The sequence below is a fragment of the Episyrphus balteatus genome, chromosome 3, assembly GCF_945859705.1.
Source record: "Episyrphus balteatus chromosome 3, idEpiBalt1.1, whole genome shotgun sequence".
NCBI lineage: Eukaryota > Metazoa > Arthropoda > Insecta > Diptera > Syrphidae > Episyrphus > Episyrphus balteatus.
Window position 1 is genome coordinate 120,806,784 of NC_079136.1, and position 21,450 is coordinate 120,828,233.

A 21,450-nucleotide genomic window follows, 5' to 3' on the forward strand; every position below is an offset into this window, starting at 1 on the left:
TCGAATTTTGTCGAAAAAAGTGGAATTTTTTGAAAAAATCAAAATTCAAGTTAGCAGAACATGAATTTGTATGGAAAATGAAAATATTTTTTTTTAATGGAAAATCTCGGAAAATTCTTCGGAAAATGGGGTACTTAATTCAAATTAGTCGAGCACTTAATTACTCCATTTGAATTTTGTCAAAAAAAAATTTATTTTTTGAGAAAATCAAAATTTAAGTTAGCAGAACACGAATTTGTATGGAAAATGACAATTTTTTTTTTTTTTTAATCTCGGAAAATTCTTCGGAAAATGGAGCACTTAATTCAAATTAGTCGAGCACTTAATTATTCAATTCGAATTTTGTCGAAAAAAGTGGAATTTTTTGAAAAAATCAAAATTCAAGTTAGCAGAACATGAATTTGTATGGAAAATGAAAATATTTTTTTTTAATGGAAAATCTCGGAAAATTCTTCGGAAAATGGGGTACTTAATTCAAATTAGTCGAGCACTTAATTACTCCATTTGAATTTTGTCAAAAAAAAATTTATTTTTTGAGAAAATCAAAATTTAAGTTAGCAGAACACGAATTTGTATGGAAAATGACAATTTTTTTTTTTTTTAATCTCGGAAAATTCTTCGGAAAATGGAGCACTTAATTCAAATTAGTCGAGCACTTAATTATTCAATTCGAATTTTGTCGAAAAAAGTGGAATTTTTTGAAAAAATCAAAATTCAAGTTAGCAGAACATGAATTTGTATGGAAAATGAAAATATTTTTTTTTTAATGGAAAATCTCGGAAAATTCTTCGGAAAATGGGGTACTTAATTCAAATTAGTCGAGCACTTAATTACTCCATTTGAATTTTGTCAAAAAAAAATTTATTTTTTGAGAAAATCAAAATTCAAGTTAGCAGAACACGAATTTGTATGGAAAATGCAAATATTTTTTTTTAATGAAAAATCTCGGAAAATTCTTCCGAAAATGGGGTACTTAATTCAAATTAGTCGAGCACTTAATTACTTCATTTGAATTTTGTCAAAAAAAAATTTATTTTTTGAGAAAATCAAAATTCAAGTTAGCAGAACACGAATTTGTATGAAAAATTAAAATATTTTTTTTTAATGAAAAATCTCGGAAAATTCTTCGGAAAATGGGGTACTTAATTCAAATTAGTCGAGCACTTAATTACTCCATTTGAATTTTGTCAAAAAAAAATTTATTTTTTGAGAAAATCAAAATTTAAGTTAGCAGAACACGAATTTGTATGGAAAATGACAATTTTTTTTTTTTTTTAATCTCGGAAAATTCTTCGGAAAATGGAGCACTTAATTCAAATTAGTCGAGCACTTAATTATTCAATTCGAATTTTGTCGAAAAAAGTGGAATTTTTTGAAAAAATCAAAATTCAAGTTAGCAGAACATGAATTTGTATGGAAAATGAAAATATTTTTTTTTTTAATGGAAAATCTCGGAAAATTCTTCGGAAAATGGGGTACTTAATTCAAATTAGTCGAGCACTTAATTACTCCATTTGAATTTTGTCAAAAAAAAATTTATTTTTTGAGAAAATCAAAATTCAAGTTAGCAGAACACGAATTTGTATGAAAAATTAAAATATTTTTTTTTAATGAAAAATCTCGGAAAATTCTTCGGAAAATGGGGTACTTAATTCAAATTAGTCGAGCACTTAATTACTCCATTTGAATTTTGTCAAAAAAAAAATTATTTTTTGAGAAAATCAAAATTTAAGTTAGCAGAACACGAATTTGTATGGAAAATGACAATTTTTTTTTTTTTTAATCTCGGAAAATTCTTCGGAAAATGGAGCACTTAATTCAAATTAGTCGAGCACTTAATTATTCAATTCGAATTTTGTCGAAAAAAGTGGAATTTTTTGAAAAAATCAAAATTCAAGTTAGCAGAACATGAATTTGTATGGAAAATGAAAATATTTTTTTTTAATGGAAAATCTCGGAAAATTCTTCGGAAAATGGGGTACTTAATTCAAATTAGTCGAGCACTTAATTACTCCATTTGAATTTTGTCAAAAAAAAATTTATTTTTTGAGAAAATCAAAATTCAAGTTAGCAGAACACGAATTTGTATGGAAAATGAAAATATTTTTTTTTTTTAATGGAAAATCTCGGAAAATTCTTCGGAAAATGGGGTACTTAATTCAAATTAGTCGAGCACTTAATTATTCCATTTGAATTTTGTCAAAAAAAAATTTATTTTTTGAGAAAATCAAAATTCAAGTTAGCAGAACACGAATTTGTATGAAAAATTAAAATATTTTTTTTTAATGAAAAATCTCGGAAAATTCTTCGGAAAATGGGGTACTTAATTCAAATTAGTCGAGCACTTAATTACTCCATTTGAATTTTGTCAAAAAAAAATTTATTTTTTGAGAAAATCAAAATTTAAGTTAGCAGAACACGAATTTGTATGGAAAATGACAATTTTTTTTTTTTTTAATCTCGGAAAATTCTTCGGAAAATGGAGCACTTAATTCAAATTAGTCGAGCACTTAATTATTCAATTCGAATTTTGTCGAAAAAAGTGGAATTTTTTGAAAAAATCAAAATTCAAGTTAGCAGAACATGAATTTGTATGGAAAATGAAAATATTTTTTTTTTAATGGAAAATCTCGGAAAATTCTTCGGAAAATGGGGTACTTAATTCAAATTAGTCGAGCACTTAATTACTCCATTTGAATTTTGTCAAAAAAAAATTTATTTTTTGAGAAAATCAAAATTCAAGTTAGCAGAACACGAATTTGTATGGAAAATGCAAATATTTTTTTTTAATGAAAAATCTCGGAAAATTCTTCCGAAAATGGGGTACTTAATTCAAATTAGTCGAGCACTTAATTACTTCATTTGAATTTTGTCAAAAAAAAATTTATTTTTTGAGAAAATCAAAATTCAAGTTAGCAGAACACGAATTTGTATGAAAAATTAAAATATTTTTTTTTTAATGAAAAATCTCGGAAAATTCTTCGGAAAATGGGGTACTTAATTCAAATTAGTCGAGCACTTAATTACTTCATTTGAATTTTGTCAAAAAAAAATTTATTTTTTGAGAAAATCAAAATTTAAGTTAGCAGAACACGAATTTGTATGGAAAATGACAATTTTTTTTTTTTTTAATCTCGGAAAATTCTTCGGAAAATGGAGCACTTAATTCAAATTAGTCGAGCACTTAATTATTCAATTCGAATTTTGTCGAAAAAAGTGGAATTTTTTGAAAAAATCAAAATTCAAGTTAGCAGAACATGAATTTGTATGGAAAATGAAAATATTTTTTTTTAATGGAAAATCTAGGAAAATTCTTCGGAAAATGGGGTACTTAACTTATATTAGTTAAGCACTTAATTATTTAAGAGTTTGAAAAAAAAAAAAAAAATTTTTTTTTCGAAAATCACAGAAAAAAAATTATTTTTGGAAAAAAAATTTTTTTTGGAAATTTTTTTTGGGATTCGTAGAGCACTTAATTAGCACCTAAATATTATACCAAACCCGATTTTTCTACGAGCAGTTTAGGGCATTTTCTGGTAATTGCTCTGCTAACTTTAAATCAAGTTAGCAGAACATTAATTTTCTCCAAAAGTAGTGGAGCACTTAATTTAATTTTGGGGCACTTAATTAGCACTTAATAAGCACTAAAAGATCCAATAACAAAACATATGTTCTGCTGACCTTGCTCTGCTAACTTGAGAGACATCGCATCAGGTGCTGCTGGCGGACTGCGGTACGAATATCATTGCGAATCATCAACATCATCAGCTGATGTTCACTAACGTGACGGTGAAAAGTCCTTCACAGTCACACTACATACAAAAACCAAACGACAAAACGACAGCCATCAACTTGAACTTCATTTATTAAAAACGTTTTTTTTTTTGCTTGGTTCGTGTTTTTTTTTTTTTTTTATTTTTTGTAAATTAACAATCGCATGTGAAAGATTCGAGGCTTTATCGTTCGAAAAACATCTTTTTCGTGAATTCATCATCATTTTTTTTTATTCAAGAGGATTTTTTTTTGGTTTGGTGTTAGGTGACGAACAGTACGTTCGCTGGGTTGTCTTGTCTCATATCATTTATTTGCGCGTTCATTAAGTGTAGTACTTTTTTTTAATTAGCGAAGAAATTCTGAAAACACACAAAATTAAATGTAAGTTGGAAGAGATTTCTTGGAAAGAGTTTTGTGTCTTTCGTTGGATTGGTTGGTCGTTTGGTTGGTCATGGACTATGTGGTTTGTCATCATTAGTGCGATGGGAATCTTCCTTAATGTTGCGCATTGCGGTTTTTTGGCGATTGCCAAGTGCGTGGTAGTTTGAAGAAGAAGATTGTTGTCATAATTTTGGTTATTTAAACTTAATAAATGATATTAAGGGCAAAAAAAAAAAAGAAAAGAAAAAAGGGGAAAACGAGAAAAGACACAAGAAAATTCCACAAGAAGTGGTAATGGTAAGTTTTATGGTGAATTTGCACAACTGAAGAGGGTCGTTAAATTTATATTTACACAAAAGAAACCAGTGATAGGGATAATTGCAATATAAAATGAAATTGCAACTTTAAAGTTGCTTTAACTTAAGATTGCAATGAAATCAAAGTTTTTATAACTTTGTATGTCAATTTCTTTGTACAAAGTTCTGTACTAAATTTAAAAAATAAAAATTAAGGGTAATGACTATACGAACATAAACTTCTCGGAAAATTGTGTGTTTATTAATTTTTAACTTCATTAAAAAAAACTATCAATTCATTTCATTGAATTTACCTTTTGTTAAAAACATACTGACTTGAAATTACATAAAATCTTAATTTTTTTCTCAAAAAAATCATCACCGGAACCTACTTCAAACGGATCAATTTTGTTCGATAGAGATCCTCATTTGATTGTCTGTCCTGATTTAAAGAGGTCATAATAGAACAAACCCTTTTTTGGGTGACTTGGATGTTATTTGTCTTCCACATCAAAATCACCAAAGTGATCAAGTTAAGTTTTGTTGGGATGAATTTGGACATTTTCGACGCAATAAAAACCGGTGTGGTTTTTAATTTGATCAACAGAAACATGCTGATTTGTATAGACCTTTAACAGTACTTTGACATATACCATTGCAATGGAAATAATACCACTAACAACGTCTCCCAATATTAAAAAAAGAAAATTAAGAAAAAGAATTAATAAAAGGTTTTAAAAAGAATTGACATTTTTTTTTTTTATTTTATTTTTTTTTTTTTTTCTATTTATTATTTATTTTTATTTATTATACACTCCTGCTCAAATTTAACGCACGTCATATTTATTTTACAAAAAAGTCCTACTATTACTTTATCTCACAGTATCGTGGTTATTTTCTCAAATAAGACAGGAGTTAGCTTAAATTGAATGTATGGAATAAAATGTTTGTGGGGAAGATTTGGAGCGGTATGCTGAAGTCTATCTGTCAACCCGCGAACCTTTTAGAGATGAGTCATAAATTTTATTGGAGTAAACTCTGCTTTACAACACCTACGGAGTTAGTGAGGTCTCCTAGACCTACTTTAAGTACCCAAAGATACTTGACTGATATCCTCGAACAGCATCCGGTTCCAATCACCCCTAGATTTGGTCCACAGTTCAGTCTGATGCACGATAATGCATGCTAGATTGGTTTGAGAATATCTTCAAGGTTAAAATATGCCAGCTTTGAAATGACCACACAGATATTCGGATTTCAATTCAATAGAACATGTCTAGGAGATGTTGAAAAAAATGCATTTGCGGCCGAAATCCATCTCTAAGCATTCTTGATCAACGGAAAACTGCAGTAAAAAAAAGTTGCAATAAAACCTTCAAAATTTAATTTGTGGAATGAATAGACAACTCCAAATTATCATATGCGCTAGAGGAGACAATGCCAAGTATTGAATAAAATTATTGGAAAGAACTGTCACGCGCTTCCATTTTTTAACATTTTTTTTCTTAAAAAACAAAAATTATTTTAATATCAGTTTTCAGACCTTGAATTGCTAAATTTGGTTCATCTTTTTTTTGGTTGATAATACTGTTTCAGTTTAGCATTTTTCTGACTTGCTAAACAATAAGCAAACACAAAAAAATGCAACAAATAATTTTAAAGCCATTTTAAATAAGATGCAGGGGTATAGCTAAAGAAGAAAAAAGTGTGCGTTAATTTTGAGCAGGAGTGTATATTATTCATTTTTATTTATTTTATACTGTTATTAGATTAGATTAGATTAGATAAGATAAGATTAGATTCTTTCTTTATTTATTAGATAAATTACAATTTTTTCTATGATGGAAATGACATTTCAGAAAAATAAATAAAATTATATAAAGAGAAGATGTATCAAAAAGATTTACAATAAATTTGAAATAATAAATTACAAAAATAAAAATGTTATGCAAAATATTAGACAAAAGTTTTAATTAGTATTAACATTGTAGATATGAGGATTATTTTAGATTTTAAATATTAAATATTAAATTTTTAATTTTAAAATTTTAAATTTTAAAAAATTTTAAATTTTTTAAATTTTCAATTATTTTAAATTTTTAAAAATTTTAATTTTTTAAATTTTTTTAAGTTTTATATTGTTATTTATTATTTATTTATTTTTATTTATTATTTTTTTATTATTTACTTTTATTTATTCTTATATCTTTTATTTTGTTTTAATTTTTTTTTTATATACATAATAAGTATTACCTCTCTGCCTTTTATTATTATTATTTTGTTTTTTTTTTTCTTTTTTTTCTATTTTTTTCCTTTTTTTCTTTTTTTTTTTTCTTTTTTTTTTCTTTTTTTTTTTTCTTTTTTTTTTTTTTTCTTTTTTTCTTTTTTTTCTTTTTTTTTCTTTTTTTTTCTTTTTTCTGTTTTTTCTTTTTTTTCTTTTTTTTTTTTTTTTTTTTTTTTTTTTTTTTTTTTTTTTTTTTTTTTTTCTTTTTTTTTTCTTTTTTTTTTCTTTTTTTTTTCTTTTTTTTTTCTTTTTTTTTTCTTTTTTTTTTCTTTTTTTTTCTTTTTTTTTCTTTTTTTTTTCTTTTTTCTATTTTTTATCCTTTTTCCTTTTTCTTTATTTTTTTTTAATTTTTTTTTATTTTCGTAGTTATATTGTTTAATAAAAAAACTCAAATAATACATTGACTTCCTTCTTTTTTCTTTATTTTTATTTTTTTTTTTATTTAGAACTTAGACTATTGAGTTTTAGTGACTAAATAAAATACTCCCTTTTTTTAGGAGAGTCCGTCTTATTAACTGTCAGAAAAAAAAAATAATATAAAAAAGCATCTCATTGTTTTGAAACAAAAAACAATTCCATTTTTCGCCATTAGTCTATCTACTTTTTTTTGCACCGGAAACCCGTCATCATGGATTAATTAATCGTTTTTAATTTTTGTTTACATTTCAAGTGAAACAAAATCAGACGACAAAGAACACATGATAAATTGCATAGATAATTTTAAGTAAACAAATACTCGAAAAATGTCTACTTTATAATAAATGACTTAAGAGACTATCTAAATTCTTTAGAAATACATACTTAAAAATTTCAACATTATCCGATACCTGTTAAGATTAGATTAGATATTTTTAAAATTAACAAGAGATTGTTTAATAAGTATCATTGTTGGCGTATGTATTTTTATACAAGTTGAATATTTTAGTTCTATAATAAATGATTAAATTAAAAACCTAGAATTTAGAACTTGGCTCATTTCTTCTTTAAATCCGTTTAACTTTTTCTCCCATTTATTTTTTTTCTATTTTAAAAATTCCCATTTTATTCGTTTAATCTTCTCTTCAAAAAAAATTAATCCTAAAATCAAATTACCATCAACTCAATTTATGTTGGGTAATTTTTCTACGCCTTCGCTCTGGATCTCATATTGCTTGCAAAAAAGGCACTACCAAAATAAAATTATTGTATTCGAAGCACGTCCGATCTACTTGTATATACTATACCTACCTAACGCTGCTCGCTGTGGTGTCTGGTTATATTTCTGCTATACACAAATTTACTCTATATTTCAACGCATTAGAACTGAAATATTATCAATAAAGTATCTTGAAATCACGAAATCCTATCAATAAACAAGCTGAAATCGGATCAAAGCGTATATAAAATAGATTTAGTTCTGGAGTTTATTTGATAGTGTCAATTATGTATTTTATCTTCCAAAAAGGTTTAACTTCCTTTTTTATTAGAAAAAGATACTTGTATTCTTTGATGTTTTTTTTTTTTTTTCTTAAGAAAAAAAAAAGAAACTTAAAGAAAAGATTTATCTTTTTATAAAAATTTGAACTAAAATTTAAAACATCCAGAACATGAGATAGTAGTTGACTATTTTCTTTTTAAATACTTCAGCTATTTTTGCTTCATTCTCCCTCGACACCTTTACTACTTTTTATTTATTTTTATTTCACTTTTTTTTCTTTGTTTTGTTTTTTTTTTTTTTGTCTTGTTTGTTCTTTTCATTATTACCTCACTTTAAAACTGTTATTTTGTTGTGTTCTGTGTCTTAGCATTCTCTTTAATTATGCACACCCTAATAAGCCACTACCATAGAAGTTGTTGTAAAAATGAGATTTAAATAGCTTGTAGTGTAGTTAGCACCCAAGAATAAAAGGAAGACAATAATTATATTGTTTCTGTTTTTTTCTTTTCTTATTTTGGTTTTATAATTATTCTATTGTTTCCTCTTGGGTTCCTCCTCCGGCATTGTGTTTCTCTCTCTTTTTTTTTTTTTTTTTTGTTTATAATAATAGAATTGTACGCGTACCCATAGACACATAATATATACATATTTATAAGGAAAGTCAGATACTTTGAAAATAAATTTAAATTGAATCAACTTTTGATGTACGGATATAAATAATAAAAATCTAAAAATTGTTTCATTTTATTTTAAATTGCGTGAGTGAACTTGTTTTTTTTTTTATTTTGAACTACAAAAAAACATGAAAGAAGAAAATTCTTTTAAAACATTTTAATTAATTATATTCATTAAACAAGAATTTATAAATGTAAACATTTTAATGAGTTTTCTATAAATTTTTTTTTTTAATCCAGATTTAGGTTAATTGAAATTTAACTTTTGAAAAAAAAAAAAGAAAATCTACTAAAAGCCAAATTAATTATTAGTAGAGTAACTAAAGCAAATTATGAGGGAACCTGGCCGAACAGCTCTGATTTTGACGATTTTTTTTTCAAACGTAGGTAATTAAAAATACTTTAAAGTCTATAGATTTAAAATTGCCGGTGTTGCCGTATTGTTTTTTTTAAATTAAAATTAAATTTTTTTTAACAAAACCATTTTTTTTTGCTTAAATTTCATAAATAGCCCAGGGAAATTAGTAATTTAAATCGCATTTTTCGCGGGACAAAATTTTTTTCATGGAATGTGTTCGGGTGGTTGTCCTTATCATAAAAGTCAATTTGTTGGGATAATTGGAGGTTGGGAACAGCCGCCATCTTGGAAAAGAGATTGGTATCGTTTTTATTGAATAGCTCCATTGTTATTCATTTTAACAAAAAATGACAAAGGTAAGACTTATTAACAATAAAATTATCTAAGAAATGATATACAAAACAATTCCGTGAGTTGATTAAATAAAATTTTATAGTTGGTCAAAGTGCGGGTTTGTATCGCAAGGTTGGGACAAAATGACATTTTTTCATATATCTGACGAACTTTTGATTTGTTTGGATAATTCTTCATGAATGAATTGTTGTACTTATAATTATCTATAAAATGAGCCCACAATCGTTATTGTCACCATCGTATTGTAGAAGTAATCTAACTCCGAAACTCTTCATGTACTAGTCAAAAGTAAGAAAAAAGCTGTTTTTTTGCTAGTAGGTCGAGAAAATTTTGGGAGTAGAGGTATAACCAAAATATAAGTACGCAGTTTTGCAGCCATACGCGTGTTAATGTCGATTTCGAAGGTCTGACAACTCTAATTTTGTGCTTTATACGGTTTTTGGGGTGTTAAATAAAGTAAATTTTCCAGTTAATGTGAATGGGCTAAATTTATACTATTTGAAATTATAAATATACAAGCTGATGCTCTATTATTTTTCCTAAATCTGGACACCTCAATCTCGGCTATGGGGTTAATAGAACTCACGATATAAGCTTTTTTAACTAACCATATCAGGCTTTTCAATTCAAATAAACAAACAAAAATCTAAACAAAAAAAGCTTCTAAAACATAATCGTATAAACGGCTTATATATAGTTCTATTGGTCACATCCTCAAGATTGTGGTGTCTAGATTTAGGAAAAATGATAGAGCATCAGTTTTTATATTTATAATTTCAAATAGTATAAATTTAGCCCATTCACATTAAGTGGAAAACTTACGTTATTTAACCCCCCGAAAACTGTATAAAGCACAAAATTAGAGTTGTCAGACATTTGAAATCGATATTAAGACGCGTATGGCTGCAAAACTGCGTACTTATATTTTGGTTCTAACTCTACTCCCAAAATTTGCTCGACCTACTAGCAAAAAACTAGCTTTTTTCTCACTTTTTACTAGTACATATAGACTTTCGGAGTTGGATAACTTCTACAATATGATGGTTACAATAACGATTGTGGGGTCATTTTATAGATAATTATAAATACTATAATTCATTTTTGAAGAATTATCCAAACAAATCAAAAGTTCGTCAGATATATGAAAAAATGTCATTTTGCCCCAACCTTGCGATACAAACCCGCACTTTGACCAACTATAAAATTTTATTTAATCAACTCACGGAATTGTTTTGTATATCATTTTTTAGATAATTTTATTGTTAATAAGTCTTAGCTTTGTCATTTTTTGTTAAAATGAATAACAATGGAGCTATTCAATAAAAACGATACCAATCTCTTTTCCAAGATGGCGGCTGTTCCCAACCTCCAATTATCCCAACAAATTGACTTTTATGATAAGGACAACCACCCGAACACATTTCATGAAAAAAATGTTGTCCCGCGAAAAATGCGATTTCATGCCCATATTTTGACTAATTTCCCTGAGCTAAAAACAAATCATAGCAAAAGATTTTCTAGGTAATTTAAGGAAAATATATAAAAGGCAGTAAGGGACAATCTTCCATCGTTTAAGCGAAAAATGCAATTTTCTAACATTCTGACCTCAAACACAAAAAAAATATTTTGAAAACAACGGCAACACCTACAATATTTTAAAATACTTTTAAAAAAAGCCAGAAGCTCATTCTTATCTCTTAAATTTAAATCCACTAAATTTAATCAAGACTTTTTGAAAAAATGGTCCTCAAACTCAGAATTAAAAAAAAAATGTTATTAGAAAAATTTAAAATGACTTTTTTCCAAACTTTTTCTAATAAAATATGAATTTATTTAAAAAAAATTTTTGGCCATAAATATTATCAGTTGAATTTCGAAGCAAAAAAGGTAAAATGAAAAAAAAAAATGAAAAATTACTGCAATTTCAATGGTTTTTTTTTTATTAAAACTGAATTTTTGCATTGAAATAAGTAATTTTCTCAAAGACTGTGGTAAATAGGAACTTTAAATTTTTGCTTTTTAACTTTCAACAGTAAGGGTTATTAAATGAATAAAAAATAATTTTATATTTAGATGTTGAACTTTAAAAAAAAAATAAGTTACATATTTTTCAAAACTTTTATTAAAAAAAGTTCTTCGAAAATGAAATACTTTTTAATTTTTTTCATAAACCGAAATACATATTGACATTTCCTTTTATAATTTGAAATCATAATAAATGCGGCCAAAAAAATTTGAAAATAAATGAATTTTATATTACGACCAAGTTTAAAAAACGACATGTTCAAATTTTTTCCATAATTTTTTTTTCAAAAATCTGAGTTCAATTACCATTCTTTCAAAAGCCGTTCATTCAATTAAATTAATTTTAATTTTACATATATGACTAAGCTTCTAGCTTTTAAAAAATGTATATTTGAATATTGTAGGTGCTGCCGTTGTGTTCAAATATTTTTTTTTGTGTTTGAAGTCAATTAATAAGAAAATTGCATCTATCGCTTGAACTATGGAAGATTGTCCCTCACTCCCATATATTTTTTTTCCTTGAATTTCCTAGACAATCTTTTGGCATCAATTAATTTATGAAATTTAAGAAAAATTTTTGAAAAAAATTTGTTTTTGTTCACAAAAATCTTCAATTAAATTTAAAAAATCAAAACGGCAACACCGGCAATTTTTAATCCATAGACTTTAAAGTATTTTTAATTACCGACGTTTGAAAAAAAAGATCATCAAAATCTAAGCTGTTCGGCCGGGTTCCCTAATATTGCCAATTTTTGAGCTTTAGTTACTCCACTATATATTTTATATTTTTTTTATTTTGTTAATATTTATTTCTTGTTAAATTTTTAATTTGTAGAAAATATACTTTTTCGGAGGACATTATTCGTGTTTTAGTTATTTAGCTATTTATTTTTTAGTTATTAAGTTATTAAGTTATTAAGTTATTTAGTTATTAAGTTATTTAGTTATTTAGTTGTTTAGTTATTTAGTTTTTTTAGTTATTAAGTTATTAAGTTATTTAGTTATTTATTTATTTAGTTATTTAGGTTATTTAGTTATTTAGTTATTTAATTATTTAGTAATTAAGTGAAGTTAAAAATAAATAATGAATTTCAAGTGGCAAATCGAACGATTGATAAGTTGATCACTGTGGCGTATGCGTAACATTTGTTTCTATAGAAAAAACCTAACAACTATAAAGTGTAATTTCATGTTTGCCGTGAGAATTTTTTTGTTGATTAACGTGTTCACCACCTCAAAAAAAAAAAAAAAAAAAACATAAAGTAAGCCACCAAAAACAGTAACATGCGAATTTTCCTCTTAAATCCAATTTATTATTATTAAGAAGGTATCATTGAATTGAACAATTTAGTGTAAAATAATCTAAAAATTCTATCTTTTGACAATAAGTTTCTGCTTCTGAAATTCAAGGTCTACATTTCAAAAATACGAGTTTAAAAACAAAAGTTAACATATCTATAAACTGCTCCTATTACATACACAACAAATTCTCTTTTTAAAACTTCACTTGAAGTGATATTAATTTAATTGTCTTTATTTATCTTTTGTGGAAACAGCTGCGAAAAAAAAACAAAAAATAAACAACAATCCACCACTCAGATTAAATCCAATAGAGTCACCACTTGAAAACAAAATTAAAAAAAAAAAACAAGAAAAAAGAAACTAACAATAACAAACAATTGCGAATTACAAAAATACTCGACAAAAAAAGTATTTATCATTTAGATTCAGAAAGCAAAAAAAAAAAAAAAAACAATTCTCGTGATAAAATGACAAAACAAAAATGAGTGTCCCAATGATCGTGCAGATGCAAAAAATATACAATAGAAATTTATGATCTTTTCAAAAAGGGGGTTACCATATTTTTCGAAAGTAAACAAATTGACAAAAAAAAAATATTTTCAAAAAGTCGAAATTTTGCTGCCTTTAAATTTCTCGAAAGTATTCCGCTAATAAAATTATTTCTAAACAAATAAGCCAGTTTTGAAAAATTTGGAAAATTTATCGACAATTTCAAAAATTCAACTATCAGAAGAAAAGGAAGATGGTCACCATAACTTTTAAAATTTATTCCATAAACCAAAAAAAAAAAAAAATTTTTTAAAATACAACTACAATGAAAATGTGCCAAGTGTCAACAATGATCATCAACATGATTATCATCATCAACTGCTAAAAGAATTTCCTATTAAATTGATATAAATACTAACTAAATGGGGATGAACATTGAACAGAGAGACACAGAATTAAATGATGTTATGCAAGAATTTAAAAGATACATTTTAATGGAACGAAATTTTCAGATGATAAAGAAAGGGTGTTGTTACTGAAGATTATTAAATAAAAAAAAAAAAAATTGCAATTCATTACTGCAACCTAGTTTTATATATATTTTGTATTTTTTGTTGATTTCATAAGTGTCTCAATTTTTTTTTATTATTAAATAAGTAATGTTATGAAAGGAGATACATTTGTACATATAAGTATGAATAAAGTAGGCTATGGCTGATGATAGATGAATAGAATGTGTTGGCATACATTTTTAATGAGAATTAATGTCTCTCTAGACGTTCTTCGTAGAGAAATAGACGGATATGGGTGATTTTTTTTTTTTTTTTCTGTTTCCAGCAGACAGAGATTTTGTATGCGCATCTCAATTTGGACTTAATGTGTTATCTTATAAATTAAATTGGGTTTTGTTTTTTTTTTGTTTAAGAATTTTCTTATTTTTTGAGAGGGTAAAACTCATTTTTGGGAGAGATTTTTGTTTTGCACAAAATTCGTTAGGGGATTAAATAAGTGATTTATTCTGTTTTAATTTAAAAAAATATTTTTTTAATTACACTGGTATACAGTGGTATCTTTGGTGCATTTTGCACGTTCATTTTTTTTTTTTAAGAAAAGTCATGAAAATTGGGAGAAAATGCAAAAGCTGTCAACTTTTTTTAATTCCAACAGTAAATGTTTGAATAGAAAATTAATAAATTCATGTCAAAAAGGTTTCCGATCTTTTTATAAATTATTCAATGAAAAAAATTAAACAAGCAAACATTTTTAAAACAAAGTCCAAATAGTGCCAAATTAGTCACCTTTAACAAAAAAATGTATTCTTTATTTTAATTTTTTTAATTCACATAAATGATGACGGCCACTTTGTTTTTTAATAATTTTTTTTTATTTTAAGTATTTTTTTTAGAAAATCGCCCCTCCCGCCAAAACGGGGGGACATAGACCCCCCTCCCATAGTAAACAATGATTGTATTTAACCCTTCTACAAAATCTCATTATCAGTTCTTGGTGCTTAAGTTATCGTACTTTCCCCTCAAATGTTTCTGTTTTACTTGAGTAAAACTAAAAATGCGAAAAAAAGATAGATTAAAATGGCCATACTTCGGTTAATTTTCAATGAAAAAATTTAGTGAGTACAGGGTTTTGAAGGAAATTTAATCTTCTTTTTTTTCTTTGGAGCAATGTTTATGTCTATCTCAACCCAAAAAAAATGTACAACTAAAAAAGCAAAAAAACTCAAAAAATCGATTTTTTTGATATTTTTTTATGATTGTTTCGACTATTTTGGTATGGAAATTTTTTTTTTCAATTTTTAAAAAACATTATTCTAATAGGAAATTCAATTCTCTACAAAAAGTTTTGAGAGCAATATACTAAAATTTTGCTCGGTTTACGAGATATATTGAAAAAACCAAAAAGGGGGCTTTTACACCCCTATCTTCAGTTTCCACCCTCTCATTTAATAGCACTCCGCGGTTTTATGTTCTTTTATAACCCATTGAACGATTCTTGCAATAAAAACCCGTGAACGTCTTAGTTCCTTATTGCCCTGTTTTTTTCGACATAATCAATAGCCTATTTTCTTCTTAAAAAAAAAACTCTACTTTAAATAAAAAGATTTCTTTTAAATTCTAGTATGTCTTTTTTGTTCTTTGTAGTTTCTTCGATATTTTTGGATTTTTCTGGATTTTGATTTTCAACAAAAAAAAAAAACAAACGCCACTTTTAAGTTTTTAAAATGTATTCAAAAAATATTGTGTTTCAAAAAACAATGAAAAATCCTTTTTAAACCGGTTTCAGAGTTATGGCATTATTTAAAAAAATAATCAATGTTTTTTTTACTATCACAAAAATAAACAGTTTTTTCTTATGTTCCCAGTAATTCAAAAATGTTTAAATTATTAGTGTAATTTATTAGGAGCTTTTCAAAATAATGTATATAATAAAATTAAATTGATCATGACATTCAAATTCAATCCAATAGCAAAACAATATTCCTCAATGTCTTAAATTAAAAAATTCTATATAAAGATATATTATTTTAATAGGTCAAATTTGAAGGTCGAAAAAGAGCAATGAATTATAGTTTTTTTTTTAATTTATTTCTTTGTGCGTAGGAAAAAAATTGGTATTTCCAACAATTTAAAACCAATTAACTTGAGAGCATAAGGAAGCTTTTAAGTTCAAATAAATTTTAAAGTGAATGTTCTATTCTTTCACTTCGATTCTATAATGTAACAATTTAACTTAATTCACACAAATTGTTATATGTCTATAACCTTGGAAGTATTTCAATAACTTCATAAATGAAAAAAAAAAGAATGAAAAAAAAAATTCTTAGAAAATGCGTTTGATGTTCTGCGCGACGAGGACAAATTGATTTTTAAAAATTGTATTTCTATCAGGCAGCTACAACAATAACAAACAAAAAAGTATAATTTTCTTTTAATTGAAATCAATCATGTGGTAAATTTGCAGTCTCAAATGAAAGAACATTTAAAATGAAAAAAAAAAAAAAATAAAAGAAATTATGTTTCTTTAATTTAAAACAATAAAAATGAGGGAAACAAACAAAGAATCTTTCAAGTGAAACACTTTCAAAAGTGCAGGCACGCACATAACCGCTTTGGACTGTGAATTTCAAAATTAGACAAAAATAGCTATATATAAAAAATAAAAAAATTGCTAATCACATCTCACTTTCAAAGTCACTGTAATGAAACCAGAGATATAAAATCGGCGAAGGGGAAAAATTGTTGAGAAATTCATGCGACACTTTGGAAGTTGCATTTTTTATGATTCAAGTCCGATGAGTTTTTTTTGAAGACTAAGAAGAAGAACGAGAGAAGAGGGTTCACATCTGGGGAGAAGATGTTGCCATGGTTTTTTTTTTATTTTTTTTTTAAATGGTAGCTCTCGGTTGATAACATGATGAGTTATGAAGTGTCCCATCTTTGTTACGGTATTTCATGGTTCTGGATTTAATTTAATTTTATACTTTGGATTCAGCAAAGCATAAACGACAACAGTCAGTTTGTATTTTTTTTTTTATTATATTTTGCTTTCAATATGATGATGGTCTTGTTGGGTTGGTTTATGACTTGATTATTTCAACATTTTTGGTTTAAAGACAAAGTTCTGAGAATTTTTTTCAATTATTTTTTTTTTGTTGTATTTTTTTTTTTTTTATTTTTTTAATATGAAAGATGAATCCCGCGTGGTAATTAGAGTTAATTTAATTGTTGGACAAAAATAATGAAATGTGGTTTCGGTCTGGGTAAAACAATCCATTATGGTTCAGTGATTTTTTTAAAGAATTTCAATGACATTTAACTCTTGCAGCATGTTTGTGTCAAAATGGAAAAAATTAAGAAGACGCGAATTAATATAGGCTCATAAAAAAATTGAAGATCAGTTCATTATACACTAAAAAAAGAATGTTTCATTAATACATATCTTGTCATTACTTAAATGAAAGCTAATGAACAAGGAGAGTTCATCTCTTTGTTTTAAAGTTCTTTTTTGATCCTAACAGTATTTTTGCTCAGTTTAATTTTTATTACTAAGATGCATTTTTAGAAAAAATAAAATGCACGACTGGGTCGCACGAACTTGCTCTTAGAGTTAAAGTTGCTTACATTTTTAAGACTTTTTATATAGAAATTTGGAAAAAAAATGAAATTCGTTTTTTTTTTTAAATAAAATAAAATCTGAAATCAAATTGCCCTCCAAAACAAGTATGCAGTTTTGATTGATATATTAAGGTGCATTTTTAGAAAAAAAAATTTCAACATCGTTAGAGCCGTTTTTTTAAAAAAATAATTTTTTATAAATAATTTTTTGGAAAAAAAGTTTTAAAATAAAATTGGTATGCCATTTTGTAGAAATCACTAATCAATATCTAAAAACAAAATTTCAAAAAAATTCAATGTCACGTTTTCGAAAATTTCAAAATTTTTTTAAAAATCCAAAAATTATTTTTTTCAAAATTTTATTTTTGGTTTATATTTGAATCATATAAATGCTTCTTCACAAAAAGTTTTATTGAAATCGAATAAGTAGTTTCGGAGATAATCGGATTTGAAAAAAAATGGTTCTATGGCAGGCACCGTTTTCAAAAAAAAAATTTTTCATTAGAAGATAGACCTTAGCTTAAAACTAACACTTGAATTTTTTAAACAAAATCGTTGGAGCCGTTTTTGAGATATTTCAATTTTACTAAAATCGGTATATGACAAGTACCGTTATTTTTGGTCCAAAAAAATTAATTCCAAAAAGCCCTCTGGAGAGTCGCCAAATAACGCTACATACCAAGTTTGACATTAATCGGTCCATCCGTTTAGGCTGTAGCTCCTTATACAGACAGACAGACAGACTGACAGACGGACTTCCGGGACCCACTTTTTTGGCATTGTCTACCATCGTAATGTCATGGAAAAATGTTATCTCAACTTTTTTTTTTGTACGAATGCATAACTTGATATACCTATATCGCAAGTAAAAATTTCAAAAACGTTAGAGCCGTAACTAACTTTTTATAAGTATGTATTAAACAAAATTAAATTAATTTGGTATGTCATTTTGTAGCAGCTTATAATTAACTCCCAAAACCAAAATTTCAAACAAATTAAAAATCACGTTTTCAAAAATCTGATTTTTCAAAAAAAAAAAAAAAAGAAAAAGAAATTAATTTTTTTTTTTAATCCAAACATAATTATAGTATTTTTTTTTTTATTTTTTTTTGATTTATATTAAGGCAATATAAATGATATAAATGCTTTTATTTTATTTAATTTTATTTTTTCAATTTATTAATCCTTAAATTTTTGTTTTATTTTTATTTTATTTATAGTTTTTTTTCTATTTATTAATACTTTAATTTTTGTTTTATTTTTATTTCATAGATATAAAAAGACATTAGAATTTGTTTTCGATTTTTAAAAGTAATTAGGGGTGTTATTATTATTTATAACGTATCAAAACAATTTTGATTTAGTTATAAAAGGACCTTTCAAACTCTTTTCTTACTTAACACTTACATGTGTCACGCCCGTGACAAACATTTTACGACCCGTGACAGTTAAAGTTATTGTTATTGGAGAATTATTTTTAATTCAATTTTGCTTGTTATTAAGAAAGCTATTTTGCTTTTGTCCCACCCGTGACAGTTTAAAAAGACAAATACAGCTATTTTTAATACTAAAACCTACGAATATGAGAAAAAAAGCAATACATTAATTTTACAAATCTCTCACCCGTGACGAATGCCTCTTAAAATCAACAAAACTTTGTATCTTCTAAGCCCACCAAAATCTATTACTAAGGCTCAGCTAAATTTTATTACAGTTTCATTGTGTCGAGATAACATATTGAGAGACACTATCAATAAGTTATATATAGGTACAATCAAATCATCAAGCAACCATACATAACCATACCATGAATTTAATGATGTACGTTTTCCACATAATAAATTTATATGTTCACTTGCAAGATATTAAATTAGAATATCAATACAAAATTAGGTCCACTCAGCATACAAATTGATTTTTAATTAAAACTCAATTCTAGAAATTTTAATACGTACTTGTAAGCATTTTATCACGAATTCTAAAATTGACATTGAACTTCCGAGACTACAAACACACGCTTTTTCTATTGAACATAGTTTTGAGTTAGAGCGACGAATTTATCTTGTTATTTCCTCAGCAACAGTGTGACGCTGTCAATTGTCCAATTGTCGAATAAATGGGTGGTAACTTGATGACAACACAGAAAGTAAGAAAGATACAAAATATTATTAAGATACATTTTAAAATGGCTAATTGAAACTGAAGGTTGAGTGTTTTAAAATTTGACACTCTATGAAAAATGATTAAGGACAATTTTAAACAAATAACTGTACAGCTAAGATCAGATATAATATTAAAGGGCATTCTATAAATTTCGTTGATGGTCAAAGACCTAAGTCAATTTTAAGTTCTGCAACAAATTTCTTTTTTTTTTTTCAAACACATATCATCAGAAAAATATTATACTTAACCCTCTGTAGGCACACCTCTTTTTTACGAATTTGTTTTATACTGTTTCATGGCGCTAGAACTTTTTTAGGTCTCACTATTTTATGGAGAATCATATATGAAATTGATGTAGAATTTTCCGAGGAATTCAAATACTGTATTCACAATTCCAAAAAAATGTATTTTTACCCTTACAAAGACACTTTTCTGTGACCATTTTTCATTTTTGACCTGCCAAATTCGCACCCGTGTGCCGAGAGAGGGTTAAAAATAAAAATTCTTTTTCACAAAAATTCAAGAAGCCGATCAATAAATAAAATTCGGAATGTTAAATTTGTTGAAAGATTATAAATTAGCTAGTGTGCACGTGCTTTAGAAATTAGCTTGTGATTTAATAAAAATTGCGGTTGAAGGCGTCTGTGACTTTGTGGTTTTTATTTATGCATATGCATATAAACTAAAAAGCGGTTATTGGTTTATTTGAGTAAATTTTAAATAAATATAACTGTTGTTTATTATTTTTTGAAATATAATACAATAAAAAAATATTTGTATTTAAAAAAAAACTTGTTAATTGCATCAAGTTATTAAAAATGATGAAATGAAATTGTAGCAGACATTAAGGTGTCGTGCTTTTGTTGTAAACAAGCGTGTTTTTACTGTCAATACAACAGTTTGGCAGTTTTCATGGGAAACTGTTTTTTTTTTTTATAATTTGTGGTTGTTAATTGTGTTGATTTGAACAGGTGTTTAAAGTGTTTAAATAGTCATTGTCATAATTAAAAATGAAATTTAAATAAAGTATAGACATGTAAAGGTAATTGAATGAGGCATTTATAAGACACGATTCAGAAGCTAGCTGTTAAATATCTGTTCTTTTTGTGTGTAGATAAGACTTTTTGTGATTTGTGAAAAAAAGATTTTGAAACAGCACATGTTTGGTTAGTTTTTTAATCAACACTCATGCATAAAGGAACCATTTGAGGCCTTGATTTTGATAAAACATATCGAAATTTATTAATTTTTTGAAGAAAAATGTTTAAAAATTATAATTCAATGGATTTTCAATCGTTAATTTTTTTTTTTGAATTCACTTTATTCTAAATTAACAATGTAAGATGTGCATAACTTCAAAATTATTTCGATTAAGCTTCTTTTGAAATATTAAAGTAATGGTTTCAAAAATTCACATTTTTAATGCATTTGTTTAACATTAAAAATTAAAAAAAAAAAACATTTATTGCAAATAAAACGAATATTAAAAAAAAAAAATAATGAATAATGAATGCACCCATTTTGCATTCATTTTTGTTTTTTTTTTTTTTCAAATGATTTTGTGTTTCAAATTTTCAAAAAAAAAAAAATAAAAATGCAACAAAATAAAACAAAATATTTTTTTTTTTCATTTTATTCTGATAAATCGATAAATTTCTAACGGCTAGCTAATATAAATATACTGTGAACAATAAGAGCAAGTACGCGCGATCCATTCGTGCATTTTATTTTTTTAAATTTCAAGTGATATGGTTAAAACCAGAAACTCTAGACACTCCTTCATAAAACTAAAAAAAACAATAT

The 21,450-nt window shown here is 25.8% G+C and overlaps 1 protein-coding gene across 2 annotated transcripts in view; it reads right to left on the reverse strand.

Annotated features, from left to right (window-relative positions):
• Positions 1-21,450, reverse strand: part of LOC129915711 (loricrin) — a 169,326-nt gene that overhangs the window by 105,570 nt on the left and 42,306 nt on the right. The window lies entirely within an intron of this gene.